A 20,687-nucleotide genomic window follows, 5' to 3' on the forward strand; every position below is an offset into this window, starting at 1 on the left:
TACTCTTGAAGGACACGTCAGCTCTGTGGCACCCCTTTTGTGCACCCCAGGGCACCAGCTTCCTTGTCAGAAATCTGACTCACGGAGACCAGACAGATGAGGCAAGCACAGTTTTGGTAGAGTGTGGGGCTAAGCACCTCTCCCTCCCCAGACCACGCGTTTCCAGTTCTGCCCTGAGTCCTGGTTTCTTCTCCCCAGCAGGGAGAGAAAGACCTGGCATTCTACCTTCTGTTCAAAATAATTAGTTTTCTCTATCTACCTAAGCAAATAATCTCATAATAGTCAAGTTGGAGGTTACAACTGTATTCTTCGTGAACTGTTTTCTTAAATTGCAAATTTGCTTTCAGGCAATAATTCCTTTTTTTATGTATTTATAATAGGAAAATGTTAGTAAAACATAAATATTCAACACTGGGAGCTAGTTGGAACAAAGGAAATGTCCAGCAAATGTTTATGGCATATAGTTAGTACAATAGGTTACAAAACCGAAGGTAGGGTAAGAGTCCCTTTTTGAGAGAGAAAAAGAGAGAGATTGAGACCAAGATGTTATTAGTAATTATTTCTGAGTAAGTGGGAATATGAAAGGTTTTTTTTTTTTTATGTTCTATTGTTTGTCTTAATTGCTAATGTTTTTCCAATGGGCACATATTGTTTTTGTAAAAATAAATCCGTATTTGTAAAGGTTATGGGATTATTTTTTCTACATGAAACAAATCTTTCATTCTTCCATGTGTTGGTCGTTGGCCGGTTGGTGCCAAGTACCGTTCCCGCCATTCTGTGCGGTGCTCTGTCGGAGGTGACTGGAATCCTGTGAATTGCACTTCCCAGACTCTCTTGCCAGCTGGCAAAGTTAGATGCTGCCAGTGGGAAGCATTGGTGGGAAACTGGATGAAATGATGGGGAGACACCCTCCCCTTTGTTAAAAGCTTCTGGCAGTGGCTGTGGCAGTGACCAGCGGCTAGGGGCTCCGATAGCCTTCGGCAGCTCCAGCAACAGCATCAGCGGTTGGGGCAGTGGCCGGTCCAACGGCACCAGCGGCTTCCCACAGTGTCAGGTGCCATCACCGCCTCCCTCTTTTCCCTCCGGCATTAGGAATGGTCCTGACTTCCTGCAGATGCTTACTTAACTCCAGGTTACCACACCTTCCCTTTGTGTTCCTCTAAATCTTTCCAACACTTGTGACTGATTCCTTAAGTTGAATTCCCTCTGTTTGAAATACCTAGAATGATTTCTGTTCTCCCAATTAGAGACTGACTGATATGCTTAGCGCTCTCAGTTCCTGCATCAAATTCACCAATAACTCCTCTACTGCCAAACTGTAACTCTGTCCTCTCCTCCCTATCTCCATTGCCACGGCCCGTCTGGCCCACCTCTGTTTCCCATGTGCATTACGAAGCCTTCTCTCAGGTCTCCTCCCTTCTTTTCGACTTGCCTTAGACATAAATAAGGTGGCATCATTCTCCTTTGGGAAACCCCTGCTTTTAAAGTCCAAACTCATTAACATGGCCTACAAAGCCCCGGGGACCAGGCTGTCATCATGCCTTGTCTTCTTCGCTCACTGTGAATCAGCCACACCACTTTTCTTTCAGTTCTTGAAACAAGCTAAGCTCTCCTACCTCAGCGTTAGTGCATATATGGTATCTTCACCTTGGACTACATTTTTCCCTACCCTACGTAAAGCTAGCTTCTTCTGATCATTTCCTACATTTTATTTCTTCACAAAGACCTTTATTATCACCCTAACAAAAGTAAGTTCTGCCCATCTCAGCTCCTTGTTTATTTCCTTCATAGTAACTATCAACACTTGACTTGTTTGTTTGTTTTGTTTTTGGTTTTGGTCTGTTTTACATTCTTTTCTCTCAGAAGTCTGAAGGCAGGGACATGTTCACTGTGGTATTTTCCGATGCCCAGCACAGTGCCTGACACAAATCAGATGCTTGCTATACACTGAATGAATGTGCTTCATATTTAACTGTGTTTCTAAATTCATGTGTAGAACTCAAGGAAATCTGATTTTCTCGATAATTTTTTCATTGTTGGATGTTTACATTATGTTTCTGTAGAGAATAAGCCAAAAGTTAATTAAAATCTAAGAAGTGGAAGGAAAAAAGTAAACATTTTGGGAAAAGAGACCAAATTGACAAAAGATAAATAAAGAGCTGAAAAATCTTCCCATGATGTAGTTGCAAAATGTTCTACCAAAACTGATTTGGTACAAGTTCTTCAGCTGACAGATTTGCTTTTGCCTAAATTGATTTAAGTCCACTAGCTAAAGCTGATCCAGTTATCCAACCTGGGTTCCGAGTCACTTTTAAGGCTCTACGAAGGTCAAGCAGAGAATTTCACTTAGGATCCGATCTCATTCTTGAAACACGTTTACTCTTGCATTCTTATATCCTTCAGGTAGGCATTCATTCATTGAGTCTGTCAGGCAGTCAACAAATATTTTCTTGCATGTTTTCCCTCTGCCACACACTATACTAGGTGCAGGATACAGAGGTACAAGACAGATGGGATTCCTGGGCTTCGGAGGCCTACCGACAAAAGGGAGACAATCAACGAGGAAGCACATAAAAAGCACAATTTCAAAAAAAAGGAAAAAAAATAGTCTAGGAGCTCCTGGCTGGCTCAGTTGGTTCAGCGTCCAACTTCGGCTCAGGTCATGATCTCACAGTTCGTGGGTTCAAGCCCCGCGTCGGGCTCTGTGCTGACAACTCAGAGCCTGGAGCCTGCTTTGGATTCTGTGTCTCCCTCTCTCTCTCTGCCCCTCCCCCACTTGTGCTCACTTAAAAAAACAAACAAACAAAAAAAAAACACAACAATTTCAGGTAGTGATTAAGTGCAATGGGAAAATGTAACAGCAGAATGTGATGGGTGGCAGAGGGGCACCTTCAAGTCACTGGTCGAAGAAACCTTCCCTAAGAACACCCCATGAGCAGGGCCACACCGAGACTTGAACACGTCAAAATTAGGATGTCTCTCTCCTTCCCACTCTCCAGGTCATGAAAACTTTAAAAAGCCAACCAAGTCTTAAAATAAGTGGAAAGAGTGTCAACAAAGCCCCGATCTCTCTACCCCCCACCCTCAATACAACTACTTGAATACTTTTGGGGAAATATCTAAAATCAAATTCATTCCAAAATATTTTCTCATTTTTAGGGATTTTTTTTTTTTTTTTTTTGCTGAGTCTCCGAGCATACTTTTAATCTGTTTAGTGAGTTAGCTACCACTTAGAGCCATCTATGCAAAAATCTTAGGAAAAAGTATCCCAGAAAGAAGGGAGAGTGAACACAGAGACTCTCAGAACTTGGTGCATACAGCCTGTGGGCCAAATACGGTTTTACTGAAACGCGGCGTACCCGTTCTTGGTGGAAGCGTCTACCTCCACATTTGCATGACAGCTTTTTTCCCTTAGGCAATCTGTTTTTTTTTCACTCTAGCACAGCCCATCACTGCACAGTAGATATCAGGTCAGACAACACCCAAAATACTGAGTCGCCCACTACAGAAAACTTTTGCCGATCCACAGATTTTTTTTTTTTAATTTACGAAATAAGATCGAGAGCTGGTAGAGACTTTTCAGTTGCGGAGGGAGCACGATTGCATCCTCCCTTTTTATTATTTGTGTCAAATGTTTATTTATTTTGAGAGAGAGAGCATGCACTAGCAGGGGCGGGGCAGAGAGAAAGGGAGAGGACCCCAAGCAGGCTCCCAGCTGGCGGCGCAGAGCCCAATGTGGGGCTCGAACCCAAAACCCGTGAGATTATGACCTGAGCTGAAAACAAGAGTGGGATGCTCAACCGACCGAGCCCCCCGGGCGCCCCTCACTTTCCCTCTTTAAAAGAGGACTATGGCAGCTGTGCAGAGAATGTGGGGGGGAGGCTGGATATAGCAGAGACCAGGTAGAGGCTTTGACAGCAGTTGTGGTGAGTCTGGGAAGCTTGGACTCGCGTGGGAACAGTAGGTATCAAGTGTGCCGAAAAGCCAATCCTTCCATAGCTTCCCACAACAACATGGGCTTATTTTTCTCTTGAAAGAGCTTGAGGTGTCCTCGCCAGTGTCTAGCTCTTATCAGTAGGAAAAGGCACCTTTTGAGACATCCCATTTGATTAATCATCTTACTTCAGAATCATCGTACTTTGATGTTCTTCTGCCCGTTTCGGGCCTTCACAGGAACCTCTGGAACTCTGGTATCCCATTTAGCTCCCAGATGCCTTGGAAGTCCCCCAGGGCCTCTGCCAGCTGAGCCATAAGAAACACACTGTAGATGTTGGTGTCACTCTCCAGTTCTCCTGGTGGCAAGCTGGTGGGAACCCTGGGAGCTTAATGGCAGGGTTCTGGTGCGGTGACCCCCTCTCTGGTCCTTATCACAGGGCATGGAGTCTTCTGGGGTTCTGTCGATGTGCCTGCCTGCCTGCCTGGGCTTCACGGCTCAAGAGCTGAGACTTTATCCAAAGCAGGCCTGCCTCTCTTTAGTGTGATCCACAGCGGTGTGGCCTCTTTGAGAGCCCCGACTCTGCTGCACCTCTGGCGGCCGCCTGGGTCCTCTCTGGTGTCTGCCTTCTTCTGAGTTGGCTCCTACTGGCAAGGGAAGGAGAGTGGGCTGTGTTTGACAAAACTTCCTGGACTGTCCCAGAGTGGCTGGTTACTGCCCTACCTCACGTGTTCATTCTCAACACAACCGTAGTCAAGGTTCAATTCAATTTTTAAAAACTAAATTGCTTTCCTCAAATTATTTTGTGGATTTGCGTTGAGATCTTCAGCTGGGTACTGCCTGAAGATGCCTTTGTCTTCTACGTCTGAAGGCAAAGCAGATGAACACAGAGCCTGGGACGTACCCCCCAAAATAATATTAATAACCAAAAAAGGAAATCTTTATAGAGTATTTTTAGCCAATTTTATTCATTCAAAGAAAGGAAGGGAGGGGGGGTGAAAATTTAGGAAAGTAAATGGAATCATGTCTGACCAAATATGGTAGAGCTACTTCTGAGTGTCCCTCCATTTTTCAAAGTTCTATGCCTCACTTACTTTTTAAAAAAAAATGATTAAAAAAAAAATCCAAGTAACTTCGCTTCTTGATTTATGACACTGTAATCTTTCCTGCCAGCCCCATTTACTCCCCACCCTCCTCAAAATTCTCCAAACCTCCCCAGCAGCAGTGTGCTTTATCTGATAACTGGCAAAAAGAGACAGAAAGGGAATACCCAAGGGCCCCTGCGTAGCTCAGTCGGTTAGGCGGCTGACTTGGGGTCAGGCCACGATCTCATGGTTCGTGGGTTCGATCTCCTCATCAGGCTCCGTGCTGACAGCTCGGAGCCTGGAGCCTGCTTCAGAATCCGTGACTCCCCCTCTCCCTCTGCCCCCTTCCCAGCTCATGCTCTGTCTCTCTCAAAAAATAAACCTTAAAAAAAAAAAAAATTAAAAAAAAAAAAGGGAATACCCAGGTGATTTTAAAAAGAACTGTTTAGAGGCTGCTGGCTTCCAAGAAGATTGAGTGGCTTAGAGAATGATCTGGGAACTTCAGTTCTTGCCACCCTTTTGATAAACACGCGGTGAACAGTAGTGGTGTTTCATTCAAATTAGAAATGGAAAAAGCCAGAGAGAGGAAACAACTCTGGTCTGGCTTCTTGGGGCACCTCAGGGGCCTAGAGAACTAGGCTGACCAAGGCAGGGAGGTGCCATGAAATCGAGCTACCTGGGCTTTAACTGCAAGGTTAGTCTTCATCTGAGAGTGAGTGTGGTTTCAGAGCCTTATAGGAGAAGCCAGGTGGCCGGGCAGGATTGGGGACCTGTGGGTTGAACACACAGCAGTGGTGCATTTGCAAAGGAGGAAGCATATCAGAATCACCGGTGAAACTTTTTCAACCTCGCCATTTTGATCCAACCGTGTCCACCATGGCCCCCACTCCCACGCCCATACCCTCCTCTTCCTCGTCACTGTAGAATGAACCTCTGTTACTCACAGGAGGGTGTTTGTCAACCAACTGTGTTGGGACCAGGAGCACATCCAGATTTTGTGGGGCCTGAAGCTGATACAATTTTAGAGGCTATCCTTAAAAAAAAAAAACAAAAAAAAACAAAAAAACAGATATAAAATGCCTGTAAGCTAATATAAAATACACCCAAAGCACTCCAGTGCTACAAACAGATCTGCCTCATTCTTTTTAATAACTGCATACTATTTTATTGTAAGGATGCACTATAATTTATTTATCCATCCCCCTATTGATAGATCCATATATTGTTTCCAGCCTCTTATTATTATATAAAGCGTTGCCAGGAGTACATTTGTACATACATCAATTCCCACATTTGAGAACATATCTGTAGGGCAAATTTCTAGAAGCAAAAATCACTGGGTGAAAGAAGCATTTGTGTATTTGTAATGTTGATAAATACTATGAAATTACCTTTATAAAAGCTGTTCCAGTTTACAATGTTACCAGCAGCATACGAGGGTACCTGTTTCTCATAGCCTTGCTGGTGTAATACTATTATTTATTTATCTTTGCCAATGTGATAGATGAAACTATCTCTTGCTCTCTCTCTCTTTTTTTTTTTTTTGAGTAATTTTTCATGTGTTTGAGCAGCATATGTGGGCTGTTTTTTATTTGAATTGTTCCTATCTTTTGCCTGTTTTCTTTTTTTTTTTTTTTACAGTAGACCAATAACCTAATTGGCCTTTTTCTTTTATTCAATTCTTTTAATGCTTATTCATTTGGGGGGTGGGGAGGGGGGGAGAGAGACAGAGCGCAAGTGGGGGAAGGGCAGAGAGAGGGAGATATAGAATCTGAAGCAGGCTCCAGGCTCCGAGCTGTCAGCACAGAGCCCAACATGTGGCTCAAACTCAGGAACCATGAGGCCATGACCCGAGCTGAAGTCAGACGCTCAGCCGACGGAGCCACCCCCAACTGGTCTTTTTCTTACTGAATTGTAGAAATGCTCTCTATTTTAGGGAAATTATCACTGTAACATGTAATATGCAAATATTTTTCCCAGTTTTTTTATTGGTCTTTTGATTCACATAGGACATATAGGAGCTTTGCCATCAGATTTTTTTTTTTTTTTTAAATATCACCAAATTAAGCCTTCTAAGAGTGTGCTATTTTAGCTACGGCAGTGCGGGCAGGCTCCTCTCAAAAGGTGGCACTGGAGCTGACACCTAAAAGACCTCACGTGCATCTATTTGTGCAGGTGTTTCATGCAAAGAGCAGGAGACAGGAGCCCTTGTCAGGAGGCTCTCAGGAAGGAATGTGCTTAGTGTGTTAGAGGAACTGAAAAGAGCCACAGCAAACATGATATACAAGAAGTGCAAGAGCTAGACAGGACCGAAATCACAAAGGTTTCGAAGGCCACAGAAAGAAGTGTGGGTTAGCTTTAAGGCCCCAGAGGGGAACCAAAATCAATGGGGTAAAAAACCATAGGAAGCAATTTTAGATTCTACGTATAATTAGACGAACATTCTAACAGTTATCACTGTCCGGCATGGACTGGGCTCCAGGGGTATTCATCGGTGAGCTGCTGGCCTTGGAATTTTTCAGGCAGAAGTATAACACAGCTGGGAGGAGATGCTAGGGGAAACTGAAGCATTCGACGGGAGTTCAACTCGGTGACATTTCTACCTTTACCAAGAACACCAAGATTCGGACGTTTTCTGTGGTATATCGTATATACACCCACTTTCTCTTCTTTTGTGGTTTCTCCCTCTTTTTCTGTTCTTAAGTCTTTCTTCCTTCCAACCTTCCTTCTTTCCTTCCTTTCCTTTATCCTCTCCCACTTGATAGTACTGCCAACGGTTCATTCTTGGCTCCACTGACAGCATTAAAGGACATGATGTAGTGTTTACATGGAAATAACTTTCTATTTCCAGTGACACCCGTTTATAGAGATGCCATGCACGTACCTGGCACCAGAACCCTCTTTGACCCAGGAGTCCCTGAGGGCAGGAACCACATCTTTTCCCTCCTGTGTTGTATTCTGGTGCAGGGACATGGATATACTATATGCTCAAAAAACAGATGATGTTAATATGCATTCACAGGCCGTGTCTGCAAAGTGGCTAATTGCAAATAATATGGTATCCTCTGAGCAGGTCAGATCTAGGAACGGTGAGGGCAAACACTGGTCTGAGGGTCAGAGTAGGAGAGGGATTTGAGAGTCTTCCCTATAGATGAGGCACAATTACAGATGGGATCACTAGGTCAGAATGCAGTGGAGAAGGTATAGAGGGGCAAGAAAACAAAGCCTATCCATAGGATTTCTAGCAAAGGGATGCGTGTAAAACTTTAGGCAGGCAATATCATGTGATCCTAGATTTGGAGAAAGGCTGGGGTAGGACTGGAAACTGAGAGCCTGCTCTCAGAACCTGGCCAGAACTGCAGCAGTGCAGTAGGGGGGTCAGGGAGGAAGGACAGAGAGCAGGCTGCACAGAGTCGGTGCCTTTGCTACGACAGACACTGCTAAGTGCTTTACATCTTTAATTTCAGAGCAATTCTCCAAGTTACTAATTAATATCCTAGTTTTACAATTGTGGAAACTGAGGCGAAGAAGAGCCAAGCGATTTCCCCCAGGTGACACAGCTGTAAGCAACAGTGCTGAGGTTTACGCCCAGTCTACCTCCAAGGCCTCACACACTCAATCAGAGAAGAAGTGAAGTTCCCCTGCTGTCACAAACACTCGCCGGGCAGGCCGAGCACAGACGGGGAGGTCTCCAGTGAGTGTGGGATGTGTCTGGAGCCAGGTGAGATGGGCCAGCAGATATGCTCTGCTCTTGGCAGAAGAGGGAAAAGAGAACTGTAGTTACAAGCTTTCTCGGCTTCTCTCCCCAGCCAAGTCAACGTCATGTTTGTTCTAGGGCCATCTTTTATCCAAATAATATCTTAGTGTTTCCTCAAAGGAAGACGCACCAAAGTTTGGAAGCACCAACCTCTTTCCAATTTCTTATTTCCCTGGGGCCACATTCTCTTGACACATCTCCCTTCCACACATAGCAACCACACTAATTTGGAATTGGAATCCTACACAAAGAGGGAAAACACCCAGTAGGAAAATAAATCCTAACATGCTTTTTTTTTTTTTTTTTTTACCCACCATAGATTGAGCTGGAGATGAGAGGGGTTCTGCTTCAAACACATTGCAGTACAATTAAATACAAAAGCAAAGAACCCTAAATGTTATGATTTGCTTACTGTTTACATGACAAAATTAATTGAATACAAGAACAAAGGCAAACATTTGCAAATGGGGAAGAGGGGTAAGCGGCCAAAAATATACCAGGAAGCAGGAGTTGATTTTCTGCTTTTTAAAAAAACTGATGAATCCATTCCACATGATTTCTTACCTACTGCATATTTTTCTCATCAATGGGTACATAAATAAAGTACCCATTGATACATCCAGAAAGCTGTTATTATGGAACAAATTCAAGCAAAAAAGAAAAAAAAATTACAGAACACAGAGAATATTCCTTATGCAAATCCTGAATTAGAAAATGCCAAAAACCAGTGGAAAATGAGAGTGTCAGCTGAAGCAGGACTTGGGACTAGGCCCTCAGAGATGTTTCTGCTCCCTAAGACTTCACATTTCAGCCTCTGCCTCACTCCCCGTTGGCCCTGGTTCTGCCACTCATTTGGTGAGTGTGTGAGGCTTGGAGAAGCCACGTCTGCTCACTAAGTGTCAGGATTCTCACCTATCAAGTAAGGGGCATGGGAGTGACAGATTCTCCAGATACCACCTCCCCTGGTTCACCGCAAACTGTACATCCCAGCACCTGGTCCCATTCATTTTCTGATCTAAGCCATTGCTGCTGGAGGTGTTAACACTGGGGATTCTGTGGGGAGACGAGATGCACCTGGTCCCTCGGTGCTTTTCTTGGAGTAAGACACACTGTGCATGTAGCATCCCCCACCCCCAGCACTTTCTCCTTACGGGGCAGGCAGAACTGCTGGTTCTGTAATGTGATCACATAACTCAGGGATCATAAAGTTAGCTATCTTGTGCACCAAAACACTATGGCTCCATTTTACTCAAAATCTAGTCCGGCCTGTTCATAAGCAAATCATCTCACATATAAAATTACTTAGAGGGGTTCCTGGGTGGCTCGGTCAGTTGAGCGTCTCGACTCTTGATTTCAGCTCAGATCATGGGATCCAGCCCTGCGTCAGGCTCTGAGCTGAGCATGGAACCTACTTGGGTTTCTCTCTCTCTCTCCCTCTGCTCCTTTCCCCTACTCTCTCTCTCTCTTTCTCAAAAAAAAAATAAATAAAAATTAAAATTACCTAGAATTTAGTTCATTAAACTAAACTATGTTTTTGGCTTATAATTATTTTTATTTGTTCTTTAACATGAATGGTAATAATAGACAGTACACTGTTCATCAAACCTCTGTTTGCATATCTTTGGTAACACATTTTCATTTGATGAACGTTGATACTGGGTTAGGAAACATGTAATCTCATAAGAGCAAGTTTCCTCAAGACAAACCACTCTTGAAAACAAGTGAGAAGTTTTTGTCTTTAATTCCTGTTTTAGACATGTTATAAACATGCAAATTTATTTCCCAGTTGATTCAATCTGCCACCTCTAAATCTTTAGGGAGAATTACAGAAATGGAGATAAAATCTTGGTAATTTATTCAATTTTATCACTTCTACTGATCCCATAAAAAGACTCCATCTGTCAAATTATCTTTTCTTTAAAAAAACCCAAAAAACCTTTTATAATTTTCTTTATATGGGAATGCTGAAAACGAGTAGTTTAAGTATCTGTGTCATGAAAACTATTGACGTTCCAATAAAATCTGTTCTTTCTAAATTATCTGTTCCTTAGCCTCTTTTGAGAGGAAACTTCAGCTTCTATCATTTGTTTATAATTTGCTCGTGCAGCTTGGGATTTATTGCTTTGGGTGAATATATTATGGCATGTTTGGGAAGTGGAGAATAAAATATTCTTATGTTAACATATTCTGTGATTTGGATTCCAATCCATAATCACTACATCTTTCTTTTTAAAATTTCTGCTGCCTTGGTTTTATTGAAAGCACAAATAGTAAGCATAAAAAGATGAGAAACCTAGCTGAATTCCATCTTTTATCATATATTTTAAACCTTGTTTCTGTAATCCTAGGCTGCGTGAATGCCAATGCACCTGAGCCTCCGGGCTCCATTAGAGAAATACCCCACCACCACCATCATGAGGTTTCTGGTGTCTAATTCTAATCGGGCCCTCATTGTACTAATCTTTGGTTAGCTCTCTCAGTCTCTCAGTGACGATTCCAGAGCCTCACTTTTCTCTTGAAAGACCCACCTAGGATTGTGAGATAAAATACATAATGCCCAGTTCGGGGCGCCTGGGTGGCACAGTCGGTTAAGCGTCCGACTTCAGCCAGGTCACGATCTCGCGGTCCGGGAGTTCGAGCCCCGCGTCGGGCTCTGGGCTGATGGCTCAGAGCCTGGAGCCTGTTTCGGATTCTGTGTCTCCCTCTCTCTCTGCCCCTCCCCCGTTCATGCTCTGTCTCTCTCTGTCCCAAAAATAAATAAACGTTGAAAAAAAATTTAAAAAAAAAAAATACATAATGCCCAGTTCAATTTGAATTGCAGATAGGCAATGAATAATTTTTAGTGTAAGTATGTCCCTTGCCATATTTAATATGTCCTATATTTTGATTTCCTGGAATCTGGCAACCCCACCCGTAACGTCTTTCTCTCGCAGCCACCTTTGTCTCATGGTGAAATCTGAACTTGGGGGCCCAGGTGACTCCCTTAAGCATCTGACTCTGGATCTTGGCTCAGGTCGTGATTTCACTGTTCCTCTCTCTCTGCCCCTCCCCCACTCATGTGCATGCGCACACTCTCTCTCTCAAAATAAATTTAAAAACTAAGTAAAATCGGAAGCCATTACCACAAACTCCCTCAACTTCCTGCCATCTCCTCTTCAGATTCTCCAACCTTAAGACATACACTCACCTGTCTCTCTCCCACCCCGGTGAGTAGCCTGTTCAAGACCAGCCTCCACACTGAGCTCTTGACAACTCCTGTGCGAGGTGTCCTCACACAAAGTCCAGAGCCAGAGCTGTACTGAAATATAAATGCCCCCACAGAGCTCAGCGCTGGATGCATGTGTTTAGTGGAGAAGCAGGTTTGAAATGTATGGAGCCAGAAGCCAGTCTATGGAAAACTCTTCCAAATTTTACAGCTCAAAGAGGAAAAGAAGCCTGACGGTTTTCCCAGATTTGACAATAATCTTAAATATTTGCATGACATATCATCAGTAATGGTTGTGAGGCTCAAAGAAACCGTTCTAAACTATCAATTTTTAAAAGTTTAAACAACTATGCTAGAGGAAAGAGAAAATTACCTTTCTATTTACTTTACAAGAAGTGATATTGCAAAATCATTACCATATGAATCGTTGATTAAAACTATGAAGTCACAAATTTAGGGGAAAAGTATTTTAGAGGTACTTTGTGGAGTTAATTTTTTTTTTAAACATCTTATTTATTTTTGAAAGACAGAGACAGCATATGTGGGGGAGGAGCAAAGAGAGAGAAAGAGGGAGACACAGAATGCAAAGCAGGCTCCGGGCTCTGAGCTGCCAGCACAGACCCTGATGTGGGGCTTGAACCCTCGAACTGTGAGATCATGTTCTGAGCCAAAGTCAGTCGCTTAACTGACTGAGCCACACAGGCGCCCCTTAATGGAGTTCATTTTTTAAAACTATGTGAATTTCTAGATTTTGTGATACTGTGGCATTTGTCAACATTAAAAAATTTGTAATTATTGTCATTTCTCTTTTCATACTAGATAAATGTATTTTTTTAAGATTTTATTTTTAAGTAATCTCTACACCCAACGTGGGGCTCAAACCCACATCCCCAAGATCAAGAGTAGTACTCTCCACCTAAGCCAGCCAGGTGCCCCTAAATAAATACTTCTGTGTATTATTTTATATTTATAATTTTGTATTTTCTTTTCTTAAAATGGCCTCCACTATTGTGTGAACTTCAAGGTCCCATTCAAACCTGGATTCATCCCTGTGTGGAGAAATACCAGAACAAAAAGCACAAATGAGTCATTACTGATCAAGGTGGAAAATTTATAAAACCCACACCAGGTGGAAAGGGAAGCAGACAAAGGATCTAGAAAATCCCTTGAGGGAAACAAGCAGTGAACTTGTTAAATTCCAGAAATGAAAAGCAAATGCCTTTGGCAGCTCTTGACACATTCCTGGAGTTCTCTTCACTGACAAGTCAGGTTTAGTTTGGGAGAAATGGTTCCCTTTCCTTTGTTCAGCTTTCAAGTCATATTCTTCAGGATTCTGTGCTTGTCCTTCCCTCCTTACTCCACACAATTAAAAATTAACTAAACCATTTCATCTATTCCCATGTTTATAATCAACTCCTACAATCTAATGGTGTTTGACTATCTCTGGGGCTCACCTCTCTCTCAAGCTTCATGCTCAGAGGGACCTCTTCAGAGCATTTTTCCCAACTCACAGTGACCACTCCAGCCGCTGCCTCCCCCACAGCCATCTTGTGGGATGTGCTCTGGCCTCCGGGCCACAGCTAGTTGAGGAACGGGGAGTCATCTGATCCCCGTTCTATAGATCCTTTTTCTATAGATTTGGAATTGGGAGGCAGAGGGCAAAAATCAGCTGACTTTCCTTCTTGAGAGAGCTGGACATGTAAAGGATAAGTGAGGTTGAGTTGTGGGGCAACAGACTCAGGAGAGGCCGGTGCACAGGCAAAGACAAGGAGCCGGTTGGTAGTGCTGACTCCCAGCCAAAGCAGCCACCCAACTTCCCAGGTCTTTGTGTCAGAACCTCCCCAAGACTCCATTGACACGACACCTCGGTATTCCCATAACATATTTCTCATTTTAGCTTAAGTTAGCCTGAACTGATTTCTGGTACTTGGAACCGGAAAGGTACATCTAACTAATATAGTCACCAGGTCATACACAAACTCAGATTAATCAACCCCGAAACATTAACAGAAAAAATTCTCTTTGCAGAGGAAATCCTGCCATTAGATTTGAGGGCATCTGAGAATTTTTTTCTAGATAGAATTTTTGGAGCTCACTTCAATTTAATTACAGAAAACTTTACTGTTAAATATCATCAGCTTCATTACAGTCATTTGGATCATAGTCCAGCTGTTTCTTTATGGACATAAAACTTCATGTAAATTGGATTTCCCTGTAGGAGATTGAGATTATTCCAACTTTTCCTGGAGTGATAGAATGAGTTGCAAATTGATAAAAATTATCCTTATGAGGTTTACCAATAATAATTACAGGAAATATTTTCTAACATGGTATATTACATTGGAGCATATGCAAATAAAGCCTTTTTTAAAATTTTTAAAGAGCTGCCTTTACCTAATGATGCAACAACATAGTATTGTTTTGATAACATTTTCATTTTCTAAAATGGCTTTACAACAGCATCTTAAAGAATTCAAGAAAGTGAAGAAAATTAGACTCCCATAAGCGTAAAATGTGTGGTAGAGTGGTTAATTTCAAGTTTTCAGGCAAGGGAAACTTTAGAAACTCTCTTCATAAGAGCTATGTGCTAGAGCCCTTATTGCTGCATGATCTAAAAACTGGAAACAACCTAAATGTCCAACAATAGGGTGTTGGTTAAGTATGCCGCAGAAATCCAGGTAGCTATTAAAAATGATGTGGGCTGGGGCGCCTGGGTGGCTCAGTCGGTTGGGCGTCCGACTTCGGCTCAGGTCATGATCTTGCGGTCCGTGAGTTTGAGCCCCGCGTCGGGCTGTGTGCTGACAGCTCAGAGCCTGGAGCCTGTTTCAGATTCTGTGTCTCCCTCTCTCACTGACCCTCCCCCGTTCATGCTCTGTCTCTCTCTGTCTCAAAAATAAATAAACGTTAAAAAAAAAATTTTTTTTAAAATGATGTGGGCTTAGGGGCACCTGGGTGGCTCAGTTGGTTGAGCGGCCAACTTCGACTCAGGTCATGAATTCACAGTTTGTGAGTTCGAGCCCCACGTCAGAGCCCGATGCCTGCTTCGGATTCTGTGTCTCCCTCTCTCTCTGACCCCCCTATCCCCTGCTCACGCTCTGTCTCTCTCTCTCAAAAATAAACATTAAAGAAAAAAAAATTTTTTAAATGATATGGGTTTATAACTGTTGATGTGGAGCTATATTCACTGGGGAAAAAACAGGTTATAAAGTGGCAGGTTTCAATCCATCTTTATAAAGTAAGTAAATAAATAATACTGTATAAATCTGGAATTTGAAATGATGTATGCCAACATGTAAATGGCAGTGCTTTTCTCTGGGTAAAGGAAATATGGGTAAATTCTTTCAATTTCTATGTTTGTATTATCTGGTTTCTTTAAAACAGTGTGCACTTATTACTTCCATCATTAGAACCAATAGTAATATTATTTTCATTTAAAAATATCTCAAGTTCAAGGGTAGAATCCAAGAGTTTTGATGTAGAAGGAACAGTAAAGTCTTCCCTAATTCAACTTCCCCAACTTTTTACTGCCAGGGCTGGAATCCCTTCTGTATGATTCTGTCAGACCCTCACCCAGACTTAATGAATGGGAAACTCACTACTTTCCAAGTATAACAAGATAATTCTGATGACAGCAGAATTCCATCTGGGATGGGAATAGAGTTCGGAGAAATGCAGAATACTGTGGGGCACTAGGGTGTGGTAAGCCCCCAAAACCATGGGGTATCCCCATGCTCAAGCGCTCTGTATGAGACAAGAATAATTTGTGTTCTCCTGATGGGGATGGAGGAGAGCTTTGCAGAGAAAGATGAGGAGAGAGGGCATATCACAAGTTGGAGAGAGGCTGGGACCATTGCAGCCATCTCTGAGAGGGGCTGGCGGGAGGTCTTTCTACCTAGTGTGCCATGAGAATGTTATTTGGCTTGTTCGGGGTTTTTCCCCCATGATGTTAACAGATCCTGTCTTCTCTGCTTTACTTCCACCCACTCTAATTTTTTAGTGAAAATTAAAGTTGTGGGTGACTTTAAACCTCGAGTGAGACGCTGCGAAACAGACACAGCACAACTGACGGCAGGTACCCAGAGTCAGCATTAACCATAAGACAAGAACTCGCCAAACTCTTGCTCACAGGTCTGGACTCTGGTACAAGCCGAGAGAGGAGGGCAAGTCCATCTTGCTTGGGTTCCACAGGCAGAGGCCCCAGTGGTGTGGGGGTTACGTGGGGCAGCCCCTCCCACTGCTTCACAACTTGGCGTCTGCCTCAGAGCAGCTCCAAATCTGCGTCTGCCTCCGTGCCTTTGGCTCTGCTCTGGAACAACTCAGTCCATTTAAGCTCTGTTCCAAATGAAAGATAAAGGAAAGATGATGCCCTTGAAATATTAAACCAAAGTAATTTTCATTCCCCATAAGTGGTGCTGTCCTATGACCCCCTCACTCATTGAATCAATGGGTTTGACTACTTCAGGGAAAGGCTGAATACTTAAGTAGAACAAAGTCATTACTCAGCTTAGAGTGTCAAACTAAATTTCTTAAGTTCACAGCAAGATAATTCCAGGCTTTGTTAAGAGAAAAAAGGGTTTTGCCTGATTCAAAAAGTTTTCTTTTTCAGTGTTTAAAGAGCAAAGCTCAGGGGTCTGGGCACAGAATTTCACACGGCTTCGGTCTTCACACTGGTATGTGTGAATCTCTGGGAGTGCACGAAGATTTGCTAAGGGATGTATGGTCACTGGGAATTTTAAGGGAACTGTTTTCCAAACGGTCCACTTCCATGTGCATTATTTCCTAAAATTAACCCTCTTTTAGAATTTGTAGATTAACCTGCTTTTTCCAAGTATTCTCCTTCTTTACAAAAGAAAATGATACCTCTCATTATCCAGAATCCCAAGAGTACCACAACCTCTGGGTCACCAAATGACTGGACATTTGGAGAATGCACGCCACCAAGGAAGGGATCTCTGGGAGCAGTACCGGGTGAGCTCCCAGGAAAATACTGAGGGCCACGGGGGCCTCATTTCATTCAGGCTGCATCGTCATGCATGGCGGCTAAGTGCCTCATCTATTTATCTTTGTTTTTACATATTAGAATTCAGAAGTGATGTGGTTGTCATGAGGACTTACACTGAAACACTGACTTAAACTGAGAAATAAAATCTAGACTTGTCCTGACAGAAAGCATGGCGGATTTGGCTGACTGGATAGATAACAAAAACTGACTTTGCCGGTTAGGTTCTGTGTGGTTATTTTCCATACGTTGAATGAGCAAAACCTAAGGTTTTAACAAAAATATATTTAGAGCATACATACAACAGAAAATACATCAGAGACAACATCTTTTGTAACTATTAAATGGAGATAAAAATGTTCAGATGTCAACATAAAAATATGGAAGTTTTTCAGAATTTTTTAAGGGTCTGAGAGGAAAAAGTTTGCTAAACAGTGTACGGAGGCAGGGTAAGGTGGAAACCCATTGGGGTTAAACATGAAGTAGCAGTGAGGTGAAGGGCAAGAGGTCATCTGTCAGTGTGGGAGCTCCCTCTTCCACCCCCCACCCCCAGGCAAACCTTAAGATCCAAGAGCCCACTGGAAGTAGGAAGTACTTGGAATGAACAGATACATTTGAGAGAATCCAAAGCACAAGGACTTGTTTCTTGCCTTCCAGGACACAGTAGCTCAGGAAAACCTCAAGCATCTTAGCCCACAACCTGAAGTAACCCCGGGGCAGTGGAAATGGTGGTGAAATATCCTTAGAAAGAGAAAGCACTGAGAGACCACCAGTCCTGACTCCCTATGGCAGTCACATGATGTGAAAGAAATTCCCACAGCCCTACAGGACCCACCGAGGGATATACAAGGTGCCTAGGAGTTAGGAATGGGCTGATCTTTAGAGGAAGGTGGCTGAACTCCCAAGGTGCAATCATACTCCCTCCCTGCTTCTCCTTTCTGGGCTCTGATATCATCCAGGAAGAAGAAAGGAGACCAGATGTTGGAGGAAACCTGAAGGAGGAGGTTTTTTGTTTTTTTAAGTTTATTTATTTTGAGAGAGTAAGAGTGTAAGCACAAGTCAGGCAGGGGTAGAGAGAGAGGGGAAAGGGAATCCCGAGCAGGCTCCACACTGTCAGCACAGAGCTCGACACGGGGCTCGAACTCATGAACCATGAGATCATGACTTGAGGCGAGATTAAGAGTCAGACGCTTAACAGACTGAGTCACCCAGGTGCCCCAAGGAGGCAGTTTTACACCAGGTGTAGGACTCCTAACCTGCATCTGTGAGTCACCAAATAATTTGCACAGGTGACAGTTTTTTCATTAGAGCAATATATATATAGTTATTGAGTTTTAAAGCTTGAAGGAACTTGAGAGATCATTGGCCCTTTGCTCTCATTTGATAAATATGGAAAGTAAAGCCCTGATTGATAATATGAGTTGGCCTATGTTTGGGAGCTTGTATCAGAAGTGGTGATTCCCACTGGCTCACCTTAAGACTGAGTCTTTGGTAGTCCTTTATGGTCCCAGCCTTCCAATGTTTTTTAGAATATAAATTCTCCCCACTCAATTTAGATGCTCTGCAATGTGTTTAGAATACCTTCAGTTTGGCTGAGCTGCTGATACCTCCAGAGTAGCCAGGAACACTGGACATTTTACACTGGTTTAACTGTTCCTGAAGAGAACAACAGTGAAACAAACCTCATAAGCATTGGTATTAGGAATCATGAAAACACTTTACAGTAGGACTGGCCAATAGAATCTTCTGCGATTTTGGAATTGTTCTATATTGGCACTGTCCGATTTTGTGGCCACTGTCTATGGAGGCTTTTGAGCACTAGAAATGTGGCTAGTACGACTGAGGAACTGAATTTTACATTTTATTCATTTATAAATTTTAACTTATCTATGAATAATCGCATGTGGCTAGCGGATTCTGTATTGGACAGTATAGCTCTATAATATTCATAAAAATGAGGTTCCTCTTCTCTTTCATCACAGTTACAGGAAATTGGTTGAAGCCTTTAAATTTTGGCCTATATAACAATGTTTGCCTCAGATATTTTGCTTCCCAATTCTCGAGGAGACAGTATTTTTGTATTGTGCCAGAACAACCCTCATTCTCTGGAAGATCAAACATGTTTCTTTGAAGGTCAAAGTTTGAGAATATCTTAGTTACTAGACCAAGACTTATTGGTGTTATTTACTTAATTTTTTATTTACTTTTACTATGCACATGATTTTGAAAATTAAATTGTTTTAATAGGTTTAACTTCTAAATAATGTTTTTCTAATTCCCCTACATTTTCAGATGATATTGGATCTTCAGTATTACTATCTATTGCTGCATAACAAATCATCCCAAAACTTTGTGGCTTAAAATATCAACATAGTCATTATCACAAGTTTCTGAGGATCTGGAACCAGGTAACAGCTTAGCTGGGTTCCTTGGCTCAGAGTCGCTCAAGAGGCTGCAATCAAGTCGTCAGACAAGACTGTAGTCATCTCGAAGCTCGACCAAGGGGCGATGTTCTCCCAAGCCCCCTCCTACAGCTGTGGGCAGGTCTCAGGTCCTGGCTGACTGTTGACCAGAAGCATCAATTCCTTGCTACGCAAGGGTGTTACTCACAACAAGGCAGCTGGCTAGTGGCCGCTTTCCATTCCTTGCCACATGGGCCTCTACACAGAGCAGATCACAACATGGCCTCTTGTTTCATCAGAGAGAAAGCAAGAAAAACCAAAGAAAGAATGGGAGCAAAAAGCCTGCTCTTTTGTAATCTATTCTCAGAAGTGACACGCCATCCCTTTGCTGTGTTTTGTTAGAAGCAAGTCATCAGGTACAGCCCACACTCCAGGTGAAGGGATTAGACAAGGGGGTGGACACCAGAAGGCAGGAATCATTGAGAATAATGTGAGGAGCTGATTTCTGCAACTACTTTAAAGAAGGCTCTTTTTCTTGCTGGTCTAGGCAGTCCTGAATCTTAGCTTCAGGGTCAGCTCTACCCAGAGTCAGAGTGTGGGTGTGTCCAATGTCACCCACCTAGATAGTGGGGGAACTAGACCTAGAATCCAAGTCTCCTAAGAACCTGATCAGTCCTCTCTTTTCTGTCATACATGTTTGGTTAGGACTCCAGCACACCCACATGGAGCCCCACAACAGCAAGCAAAAGTATTTTGACTTTAAAACACAGGCACTAAGGTGTCTAAACAGAAGAGTGCTACGACAGAAATGATTTTTAAAGAAAGACTTTAGTATGATGTAAAGCGGATTGGAGAGGGAAAGACAGGAAATTACATTAATTCCAATTTATTTACACTGAGCATATTTATGGCCTACAGTTTTGTAGTTTGTGATTGTAAAGACATCCCGTGTGTTTTCCTAAGTCCTAATAAAATGGTCTTTGAAAGACTTAGTTGGGCCCCAAATTCATCAAGTAAAATGCTACATGGGAAAGTCTATGACCAAGTTTTATAATATACAATATTTCCCCATGTGCACATTGAAATAAACTCTAAAAGTTCTCTGGTGAATTTCCAGAGATGATGTTTTCTATTAACATAGGAAACTCCCGGGAGAGTCAGGACTCAAAAACCTTGAGAAGATATTGTAGCCTGTAAAATGTTTTAAAGTACTGTCCTACGAAGTCTCTACCTCCAGCCATGACAATAACACACAAACTTGCATTTAAATGAGTAGGATGGTGTGGCAAAGTCTCCCACTTATCC

General features: G+C 42.7%; 1 long non-coding RNA gene across 7 annotated transcripts in view; it reads right to left on the reverse strand.

The window, feature by feature from the left end:
• The window catches only part of LOC124508893 (uncharacterized), a 68,961-nt gene continuing 48,274 nt past the window's right edge, over positions 1-20,687 (reverse strand). Inside the window, exons 4-6 of one of the 7 annotated variants that reach the window (XR_006961323.1) lie at positions 18,562-18,636; positions 5,696-5,789; positions 3,761-4,578 (exon numbers count right to left, since the gene is read on the reverse strand). This is a non-coding gene — a long non-coding RNA (uncharacterized LOC124508893). Of the gene's footprint in view, positions 2,535-3,760; positions 4,582-5,695; positions 5,790-6,911; positions 8,770-16,107; positions 16,314-18,561; positions 18,637-20,687 lie in introns of those variants that run through there. The other 6 variants (XR_006961324.1, XR_006961322.1, XR_006961325.1 and 3 more) reach the window with 6 other exon arrangements.

Source organism: Lynx rufus, unplaced genomic scaffold (genome assembly GCF_022079265.1).
Source record: "Lynx rufus isolate CCGP_SWC_20201006 ecotype Redwood Valley unplaced genomic scaffold, mLynRuf1.p SCAF_13, whole genome shotgun sequence".
Classification (NCBI taxonomy): domain Eukaryota; kingdom Metazoa; phylum Chordata; class Mammalia; order Carnivora; family Felidae; genus Lynx; species Lynx rufus.